Source organism: Xenopus tropicalis, chromosome 2, assembly GCF_000004195.4.
Source record: "Xenopus tropicalis strain Nigerian chromosome 2, UCB_Xtro_10.0, whole genome shotgun sequence".
Taxonomy (NCBI): domain Eukaryota; kingdom Metazoa; phylum Chordata; class Amphibia; order Anura; family Pipidae; genus Xenopus; species Xenopus tropicalis.
The window spans coordinates 56,854,139-56,865,129 of record NC_030678.2 but is presented as its reverse complement, the minus strand read 5'-3'; the positions used below and the strand labels follow the sequence as shown (position 1 = coordinate 56,865,129).

The following is a 10,991-nucleotide window of genomic DNA, read 5'->3' as shown; positions in this document are numbered from 1 at the left end:
GCATGTCCTAACGGTCTCTGCCCGAAGCACAGTAGGAAGGGGCTGGCCAATCACAGCCCTGCCCTGCCCAGCCCAGCCAAGACAGGCTTCAGTTCCCTATCAGGTCAGCCTAGCTGCTGATTGGTTCCTATACCACAGTGCAGTGTATTGTGTGCCACCGGCTCCCCTGCACATGCAGAGAATGTGCAGTTATGAAGAAAGACTGGCCAAGTTGGGTCTGTTTACACTGGAGAAGAGGCGCTTAAGAGGTGACATGATAACTATGTATAAATATATAAAGGGATCATATAATAACCTTTCTAATGTTTTATTTACCAGTAGGTCCTTCCAACGGACACGAGGGCACCCACTCCGTTTAGAAGAAGGGAGGTTCCATTTAAACATTCGGAAAGGATTTTTTACAGTGAGAGCTGTGAGGTTCTGGAATTCCCTCCCCGAATCAGTCGTGCTGGCTGATACATTATATAACTTTAAGAAGGGGCTGGATGGATTCTTAGCAAGTGAGGGAATACAGGGTTATGGGAGATAGCTCTTAGTACTAGTTGATCCAGGGACTGGTCCGATTGCCATCTTGGAGTCAGGAAGGAATTTTTTCCCCTCTGTGGCAAATTAGAGAGGCTTCAGATGGGGTTTTTTGCCTTCCTCTGGATCAACTAGTAGTTAGGCAGGTTATATATAGGCATTATGGTTGAACTTGATGGATGTATGTCTTTTTTCAACCCAACTTACTATGTTACTATGTAATTCAGCCAGCAAGAAATAGAACAGATGAGCGGGACTAGTTGGGTTTTGAGAGAATTTCTCAATAAATCAGCCTGAAACACAACTTTTTAAAGCATAGTCCTTCTATATTTAGAGGAGTATAATTCACTGGTACATTCTTAATTTTAACATGATATGTCTCCTTTAACAATACTGAGTCAACATACTGTCTGGTAGTGATGTGCAGGTTAGCCTGCAACCCTCAGGACCCACAAGTTTACCCTTAGGTCAGTTGGGATAGGGTTGAAATGTGGGTGACCATTGCAGATCGGGTACGAGTTGAGTTGAGTTTTTGGGCATGAGTAGATTTTGATGAAGGCTTGGTAAAGCTAGTTCTCCCCAAACCAACTGGCAGATTATTTAGCACACTATGGGGCTGATTTACTAAGACACGATTTCGAATCCGAATTGGAAAAATTCCGATTGGAAACGAACATTTTGCGACTTTTTCGTATTTTTTGCGATTTTTTCGGCGTCTTTACGATTTTTGCGTAAAAACGCGAGTTTTTCAGCGTCTTTACGATTTTTGCATAAAAACGCGAGTTTTTCGGCGTCTTTACGAAAGTTGCGCAAAGTCGCGATTTTTTCGTAGCGTTAACACTTGTGTGCAAAGTCGCGCCTTTTTCGTAGCGTTAAAACTTAAAAGGCGCGACGTTTCGCACAAGTTTTAACGCTACGAAAAAAATCGCGACTTTGCGCAACTTTCGTAAAAACGCCGAAAAACTCGCGTTTTTACGCAAAAATCGTATAGACGCCGGAAAACTTGCGTTTTTACGCAAAAATCGTAAAGACGCTGAAAAAATCGCGTTTTTACCCAAAAATCGTAAAGACGCAGAAAAAAATCGCAAAATTACCGATCATTACGAATAAAACGCAATCGGACGCATTCGGCCCGTTCGTGGGTTAGTAAATGTGCCCCTATGTGTTCTGGGACACATCTAATAAGTACATGCTGCAGGGCTTCAACAAATGCATACGAAGGAATGTGCAAGTTAGTTTTATCCAAGAATTGCCAAGTTATCTGGTAGCCCTATCTGGGACCTATGAAATTGGCACTGTATTTTAATTAACCTCTCCTAAGTACCTGGGTTAAGCTTTCCTTTCTTTCTCACTAGCTAAAACCCGATGATTTCTCCCATGCAGTTTTGCCAAAATGAATTCTTTATTCTTGCTGTCCCAATTCATACTAACAATGTATACCTAAACTTCTTTGGCCTATATAGGAAGAGCATCCATGTTCCTCCTTTGGGCAGACCTACCTATGGAAACACCCTTAGAATCCAGGCCCTTGGCATTAAGATGACCTATGACATAATGAAGATTATATATATTGCTTTTTGTGGCTTCACAGCTAACAGTTGAACACTGTCACATTGCAGGTGAATACTGTCAGCATTATTTCCCTGCTGGGATATTTCTTTGATTAAAAGTCTTAGGTACTAAATATGAATATCTTTTTTAAGTTATAGCATATGTTGGGCCCATAGGCTTCAGACTTCTGCAATAAACATCCAGTTGATATGTATACATTTGTTGTATGTCGGATAATAAAATGACATCTATATAAGGTCCATTTGCTTGGGTACCTGGAATTACTTTTAGGGTTTATGCAAGTGGTATCCAAACTGGTAGATCTGGAGAAGTTGCTGGGGGCTCAGCCAAAAGACAAATTATGTCCAGATTTGGGGTAATGCCAGTTAATCTTCTAGATACCCCTCAAGGCCCGGGTAGGAGGCTAGTTAGAGTAAGGCTAGTGGCACACAGGGCTGAGGATTAGATTTTCTATGCAGAATTTTATCGGCTTCTGCTTACCAGTGGACCAACACAGGCATCAGCCTGTAAGCGCACATAAGAACCGGATTTTGGCACTAAACTATGAAAGCATGAATTTTTATGCCAAAATACACTCTGTGTATGCACTTAAGGGTTTATACTTTGCCTGTTAGCAAGGGCATATTTATAATAAGGCAACTGAAGGCCTGTGCCTTGGGGCGGCAGGTCTTGGGGGTGGCCCTTGGGTGCCCATAATTTCTTTTTTTCATTTAAAAAAAAATAAAAAAAAATGCCCCCAGCCTCCACTGATGGGTAAGGGGGTTGCAGTCTCTGTGGAGTGACATAACATGCACAATGTAGGGGCGTATTTGGGTCTGGTGCCTAGGGCAGCACCAGCCTTAAATACACCCCTGCCTGTTAGTGCTTTTGTAAGGAGCGGATGGGACTGCAGGTGGAGAAAAGCTCATAAACAGCACTGTGTGCCACTAGCATAAAGTTTGGGACAAATGCTTATTTGCTATTGAAACTACGACTGAATTGCTGATATATAGAAATTTTCTTGAATCATTAGCCCTTTTATTGAGAAGAAATCAGGGCTGTGGAGTCGGAGTCGAGGAGTCGGAGGCAATTTTGGGTACCTGGAGTCAGAGTCGGCAAAAAATGAACCGACTCCGACGCCTACTAAATTTAAATGGGAATAAAAAAAAAAAAATAAAGCAAGTTTAAATGTCCCAATTCACAAACAGTCATATTTAATTACTTCTCTGCTATAAGAATAAAGCCCAATGCACGCAGTGAATAAACGAACACGTTGAGTGACCATGAAGCATGCTTTTCATTGACTGTATGAATGTATAAAATACATTAGCATATTAAAAACAGAGGAGTCGGAGTTGGAGTCGGAAGTATCAGAAACTGAGGAGTCGGAGAATTTATCTACCGACTCCACAGCCCTGGAAGAAATGCAATGACAAATGTGGCCATGGCCTATTCGGAGGGCTCTAAAGGCAGAGAAATTGCAAAAACCAGTAGCATTAAGTGAAGGGTTCAGAATTCAAGAGTAAGCACTAGCCAAATGGGCCTAAACAAGAGCTGGGTTTACTTGGATGGGTTGAACTTGATTGACACTGGTCTTTTTTCAACCCTATGTAACTATGGTCCTCCTAGAAGACCTTGAACCAAAATAGTCTCATAACCACTGGTTTAAACCTAGCATCAATTTAATGCTGGTGAACGGAATCAATTCGGTGGAAAGCACCTAAAATGCCTAATCTCCAGTAACTCGAGTACTCAATAAAACACTATTCAAACAGTTCTTTATGCTGTTTAATTAACTGTAAGAGCCAACACTGCCTCGCGTACAAGCAAAACGTGTAATGTGACTTAAAACTCTTTTTTTAAGTCATTTTTATGGTTAAACAAGGACAGCTGTTCCACGCTCTTTACATACAGTAACAGTGAATGTGACAGTATGCGCACAGCAGCACTGCACTGTATGTCCGGCCATGAGGAGGAAGAGGAGGTGGTTGCCGGCTATGATGGTGGGAGAGGAGGAGGTGCTCAGCTGTAGCTGCTGCTTCTGTTCATGACGCAGGAGAAACGCACCACCGGCTAAAGAGAGACATTACGAGACTAAAAGAAGAGAATATTTATGCGTGTATATGGGAAATCATTACGGAGTCATACTGTCAAGAGCACAAAGCTTCAACCACTGACAAGCCATTGAAGCGGCGAAGAACAAGATAACAGGACAGTCCTCTCAGAAAGGGTGAAAAAAATCAGGCGCGGGAGGCGACGTGAAGAAGTTTTCATGCATATGAAGTTGTGGGGGAGGACATAAAGGAAGCTAGAAAAAAAAAAAAATAAACCAGGAAAGCAGAGTCCGCCCGACCGCACCGGTCCGCATAGCTTTCCCACACATTCCCTCTGTATTACTTTATAGGATTATTCCTGGGAAGGTGCGTGTACCTCTAAATGTACGTGGTTTGCCCCGTCTTATTTGCACTTCTGTTATGACCAAAAGGCCGGCTCATTTTTATCTCCAGCAGGGGAGGATAGCTCACTAGTTTGCGGTGAGTAAATGGCCGTCAGTGGCTCCACATTAAACCATTTTCTACAGTACACCTTGTGCCAGGTCATTTGACATGTATTCAGTTGCTTGTTAGCTATCTGGCCGGGAAGGAAGTTTATCTTTTTGAGGATTTACTGGGTAGGGGGGGCCCAACTTAAGAGAAAACAGGGTTGGCCGTCCCTTGGTATGTAAGCTATTTAACACATGCGCAAATTTTCTGTAACGTTCCCATAGCGATGCAATGTTGCACCTTACTGCCTTAGCAGGGCTTGTGGGAGTTGTAGTTAAGCAGTAGCGCTGCTGTATTTCATGCCAGTGTTACAGAGCAGGAGAGAATGCATTAACGCCGCACACAAACCCACGTAACATTACAATAACAGCACACAGCCGGCTAGTTTATAGCAAAGCTGTTATCTCTTCGGTACATATTGCTCACAGGAGCTGTGTAGGCCTCATGGCTGCATTAAGTCATGTAACATGAATGAACTGATAATAAGTATATATCATGTCTCCACCCTTGTATTTTCCTCCCTCTTTTTTTTTTTTTTTTTACAATATGAAACTGTAAAGGAAAATGGCTGACGTCTCTGCTCTCCCCCCATCCTGTCTGGGGCTGACTGAGAGTGATCTAGCACTCCTCCTCTTCCTCTCTCCTCCTCCAGAGGCCATTGCTGCCCGAACTCTTCCTCCTTTTTGCCCGTTCTGCCCCCATTTTTTTTTGCCTTTTCCAGATTAACCCGTGCTTGTCCTTAGCCGTATTGAGGAGACTGGAGCCACCCACCTGTGACCTCCATAACCCTTACATTCTCCTCTCTGTAGCCCTCAAGTAGCCGAGCATTTCCACTTTTATTTCTAGCCCTCCCTCTGCCCTCTTTTCTCCTCCCCCCTTTCTGTCTTCTCTTCTGCTTTCTGCCAAGCGCCATTATTGAGGTGGAGTGATTTGGAGGGGTGGGTGGGGAAAGCCGAGAGACATGTAGGCCCTGCCTGCAATTCTAGGCCTCTGCCCAATTTATTTAAATACCTTCGGTACCTCACCTTACACGAATAACCTAACAGTGCTTCTTTCAAATACTCGCGGCTCCCCTCTCTCCCACCTATTCAGTTTGTCTCAATAAAGCCAACATGCCCCTAAAATAAAGACGGAAGCTGCCGGAAATGTAAGTAAAGTCCATATTGGGCCTAGTGTAGGAAGGGCTGCTGAATCCTCTCCATGGTTTGGCAGTCATCTGTGTTAGGTTTGTCACTGCAGCCAGACTGTTTGAGAATAAGAAAGAGAGTCAATCTGTTTTAAACCTTAAACTTGCTTTTTTGGAAATTATATTTTGTATTAAAAAAAAAAATCTGCATTGTTATAACTGAATCAGTTTCCCAGGACTGGTTGGGATATAGGAATGTGAGAGGAAAAAAACGTATTTAAATGTGTCACTTATAGGTTTATGCAAGACAAGCTGATTTGGATGTAAACATTTGTGAAGTGTCGTTTTTTTTTTTTTTTTTATACCTAATTACATAAATGATTGGTACCTCCTAATTCTGGCTTGTTCTCTTGAACCTGTTAGCCATGTAGTATTCATGAAAGAAATAGACTGAGGTTTAATGGCTACCATACAAACATATTATCCTGCAGAGTTTCCTAATAGCCGAGGTTTTTGTTTATTGGTCTTCCATTTAGTTACTTTCAAGTTAAGTGCTTTCCAGACTTGGGGTCATTCCTGTTTGTAGGGCAGCATACGTTCGGTGCCTGCCTTCTTTCAATACAAGGTTTTAAAAAAGTAAAATGCAGTTGAATTATTTGTCCTGTCATCCCAACTTACCTTAAGGTTCCCCCTACCATTCCTTTAGGCCCCTGTGTGGAGGGGTGCAGTACCATAGTTTGTAAACCTTCAATTTAGGCTGAATCAAATAAATGTATGTTAGCTGTAGCTAACATGGACTACAAATATCCAAAGATTATTTATTTGAAGCATTCAAAATTACTAACCACTAAATCTATTTGTATGCAATTTGTAATGCTCTTCTTCGTTGCCTGCATTTTAATTATTTTTAGAAACTTTGCCTTGCTTCATTTGGTTTCATTTGCTGTCTTCAGCCGCCTGACTTTTGTGAGACACACTCATAGTACTCCATGTTGATGGCTTGATCTCAAGCCCATTACCATTGTTAGGTTTGGCTTGACAAGTTCCCTGCTCATGTAGATCCTTGGATTTCTGAATTGAAGTAGACAAGCATTGCGAATCTGTTGGTAAACTCGCATTAATTCTGCTCTTTGCAGGTTTTGCTGCCATATTAGTAATATGCCAAGTGCTGGGCTCTAGTGTATCATCTGGTAAATGGCAGGTATACATGAAACACAGCATTATGGTCAGTGTGATAAATAGATCTAAAATGCCACATTTAAAATGCTGGCTACCTTTTCAGACATCAATATATTGAAATTGCAGCACTCCCATTTCATATTCATAAAACCGCCTTTATTTCACATATGGCACAGCCATATTATATGAAATAAAGGCAGTTTTATGAAATAGGAGTGCTGCAATTTTGATATATTGAAGTTTGAAGGTATGTAGAGGTGAACATATGATGCTGCGTGCACACCTCTGATAATCTTCCCACAAGTGTGCTGAAAATCCATTGTGTTTTGTACAATTTCCCTCTCCAGACATGCCAGCTATATGGCTGTCTTTCTCAAAGCCTGTCTTTCTGTCAGGTTCATACATCTAAAGTAAGTTTTCTCTGCACAGTAAGGGATGGTTATTGTAGCTAAAGCTCAGTTGTACTCTAACAGTATAGTTACAGATGTGAGCAACCTCCCCTCCCAAATTATTTCTCTAAGGTAGAAACTGATCATACATTGTCGTCAATACACTGACAATGTCAGAACATTCTTTTTAGTGAATACAATTGTTCTGTTTATATAATCCACAATTTGCAGCATTTCCAACTTTGCAGAACTTTGGTATTCTAGCCGTCAGTTTCTGTAGATATTTAGAGGAAATCTCTGTAGCTCTTCCCAGATGTGCGGCAAGTTTGTAGAGGATTTTTATGTCTTGGTCGTTTTTTTTCCCCCAAGGGTAAACTACAACTTAACAGTGTTGAGGTCAGATGAATGTGCTGGCCAGGCCATCAAAGATTGTGCTCCAGCTCCTCTTTCTTCTTCAAATAGATTTTGCATAGTTTAGAAGTATACTTTAGATCCTTTTAGATCAGCATAATAAAATTTGTACCAGTCAAGCACTGACATTTACATGACATTGTGAAACGGAAAGCGCGTTTCTGGTGATGTTAAACTTTTGAATTCTAATATATATGAAATCAAATACAGGTATAACCATAGCGCATACCTGCAGAAATCATGCTACATCAATAGTAAGTGTTAAAACATGGGTAGTATACACAAATTAAATGTAAATATTTTTGTTATAGTCATATGTTCACAGATTTGGTTGGTTGGACAATCTGGCCTATTTTCCATGGTGTAAAATTATAGGTATTAGATTTATGCATAACTAATGCCCTATGACTGGGGCCTAACAGTAACAGCAGTAGATCCAGGGACTGCTAGGGAGTTTAAGGCAATGCCACACAGGGCAGATTCTTGGCCTGCAGATATATGCAGACAGAGAATCTGCTCCTATGGTTAAAACAAGCTTTATGCCTGCAACTGGAGCCATTGCATTGCTGCTGGCACACAGTCGGATTTGGTGCAAAACTGTTGGCATATGCAAACTTTGTGCCAAATTCCACAGTGTGCCAACAATACTTTTTCCTCATTTCCTCGAATAAGTGGCTGTGTTGTCATAGGGTTGCAATGAATCCAGGATATGGCTTGTGAGTTGGCTGAATCCCTGCACTTTTTGGACAAATCCTTAGTGTTCATATCCAACACCATAGTGATTTTACTTTCAAGCTCTGGACATGTGTATGCCTTCATCTTTAGTTCACAGATCTGATCTGGAAATCAGATTCAGTATTCCAACTAACCTTTTGTTGGAGGTATTGGTGTTTAGAAGAATCCAATAAATATAGATTTGGTTCAATACATGGAAAGATGTGTAATACTGTTGGGAGTGGGGCTTATTATAGGCTAGCAGATTTGCAAATCAAGATTTGTTTAGACATATTAACTTTTAGCATTACTTTATATAGGCAGCCCCCAGTGACTTAACCGCTTACCTTTTACCCCGGGCTGGTGCTCCAGTTAGGAGAAAACCGCACCAGCCTGGGGTACCTGCAGCAAGTGTTTCTTCTTCCTTCTTGCTTTTGTCTCCGGAATCCCTGGGCTGGCGCATGCGCAGTAGATTAAAAAGCCAACTTTTTTTGTTTAAGTTTGGATTTTCACTCTACTGTGCATGTGCGCAAATATGGAAGAAGGAACGGGAGACAGTCGCTGCAGGTTTCCAGATAACTGGTCCCATACTGTATGTATTTTTATTTCGATATTTGTATACTGAATTTGAATTCATTAGTAACTGTATTTTCTAATATGTAGTTTTGTGGGTTTTTCATAGGTTAGTAGACAGTGCCAAATCCTGTCCCCCCAATATTCCCAGTTATTTTGTACACTTTGAATTGGTTCCTTTCAACTGGTTTCAATTTGACTCATCAGTTTATTTACAATAAAACATGGTCCGGGGTCTCATTATAATATAATTGATATCATCCAAATAGGTTAGTGGACAACCTGAGAAGGATGGGAGGCTTTGTCCAGCCTTATGTTTGCTGTACATTTGAGATTTATAGTGAACCTTGTATGACATAAGGCATTAAATCACACAGATGCATCATGTAGAATTTTTTTAGTTTAGAGTCCCAGATCACATGGCTATGCTTGGTGTTTACCATTGCTGGCAGTGTTAAGTGACCTGTGTTGATTGTCAGCATGTTAAATGCTGCTACTCATTAGTGGGAAACAAAAACTCTGGTGTCATACCATAGAAAGGATTTTTAAAAAAGGAAAATAACAATGGCTTTTAAAGACAAGGCAGATTCTAGAAGCTGAGCTAGGAATATTTTTTAAAAGCAATGTTAAAAAAGTTTCTGTTGTATCTCCAGCATATTTATGGTGACCTGTGTGCCAAAAGCTTTTGTGTTTTTTTTTTTTGCTCAGACTTTTATGCTCAAAAGGGGATATGTAGTATTGCACAAACTGCGTTGGGGGTATACTGGGGATTTAGTAATGCAAAATCAGTACCACAACCTGAGATTCATTAATTGCCAGCATAGACTTTAGAGACTTTCACTGGCTGTAAAGGGCCATAGTGCCAGCATTGTAGAGTCTATGTTTCTGGGCAGCTGATTAATCTTTGCTGCATGTGCATCATTGTTTACATGACAACACATGACACTGCAGATAAAAAAAAAACACTAGTGCTTAATGGTTAAATAACCATTTTGATTAAATTCTACTTATATTTATTTTTTCCAGTTACATCATATTTATTTCAGACAGTTTATATATGCAGGCAACTTAGCGACAAGACTTTAAGTTATTTGGATAAAATATTAGGATTTTTGGATAAAATACGGATAAGAATCTATTATTATGAATTAATTGCACAACTCTGCAGAATAATATTACATGCAGGGAGTTACAGGTCAACCAAAAATTGCAAATTGTTCCATAATTGGATAAAATATATACTACAGTGCAGAAATTGCATATAATATTAATACAGGCAAGGAGTTACATTTAAATACACAAATGTAATGTGTAATTGTGTAATGTGCAGAAACTTGAAACTGTGGATTTATTGCATTTAGCAAGCATAAAGGTGGCCATACACCTTACAATTACGATCTTTCCTGTGACCATTGGTCTCAGGAAAGATTGTTCGTTCCCTCCGTTCACTTTCAGAATCGTCAGATATGGAGGTAGAAGCAATAGGGATTCTACCTCCACCTGACTATTCAGCCCTAAACGCAGATTTTGCTTGGGCACATCAAAATCTTTTGTCCTGGCCGATCGACGAGATGACCGATATCCAAAGCTTTTGCGATATCGGTGATCTCGTCGATCTGCCAAATCGCACCAAATATCGTACGAAACAAGGTTTGTTTCATTCTTGTATAGGACATCAGATCATCAATTGGTAAATTTGTGTAGCGGCTAATTTAGATTTTGTTATTCCATCATATAATATTTACATTTTGTGTGAAATAGATCAAACAGTTTTCTTTCAGACAGAATCATACATAGTACCATTGCCTCTCCTTTCTAACACAGACCCGCCGGTCAGTATGAAACCGTTTTAAATCTTGCCATTCCTTAGGATTGCCTTCTATGTACTGTGCAGATCAGTGGAGCTAAAAAACATGCAGTCAGCTGCAGCTACTATTACATACAGTTATGGGATCCATTATCTGGAAACCCATTATCCAAACA

At 40.5% G+C, this 10,991-nt stretch overlaps 1 protein-coding gene across 6 annotated transcripts in view; it reads left to right on the top strand.

The window, feature by feature from the left end:
* Window positions 1–4,049: 4,049 nt before the first annotated feature.
* The window catches only part of usp9x (ubiquitin specific peptidase 9 X-linked), a 115,518-nt gene continuing 108,576 nt past the window's right edge, over window positions 4,050–10,991 (top strand). For 2 of the 6 annotated variants that reach the window (XM_031895722.1, XM_031895723.1), the window contains exon 1: window positions 4,051–4,607. The gene's annotated coding sequence lies outside the window, so the exon portion shown is untranslated. 6 annotated transcript variants of the gene reach the window in all.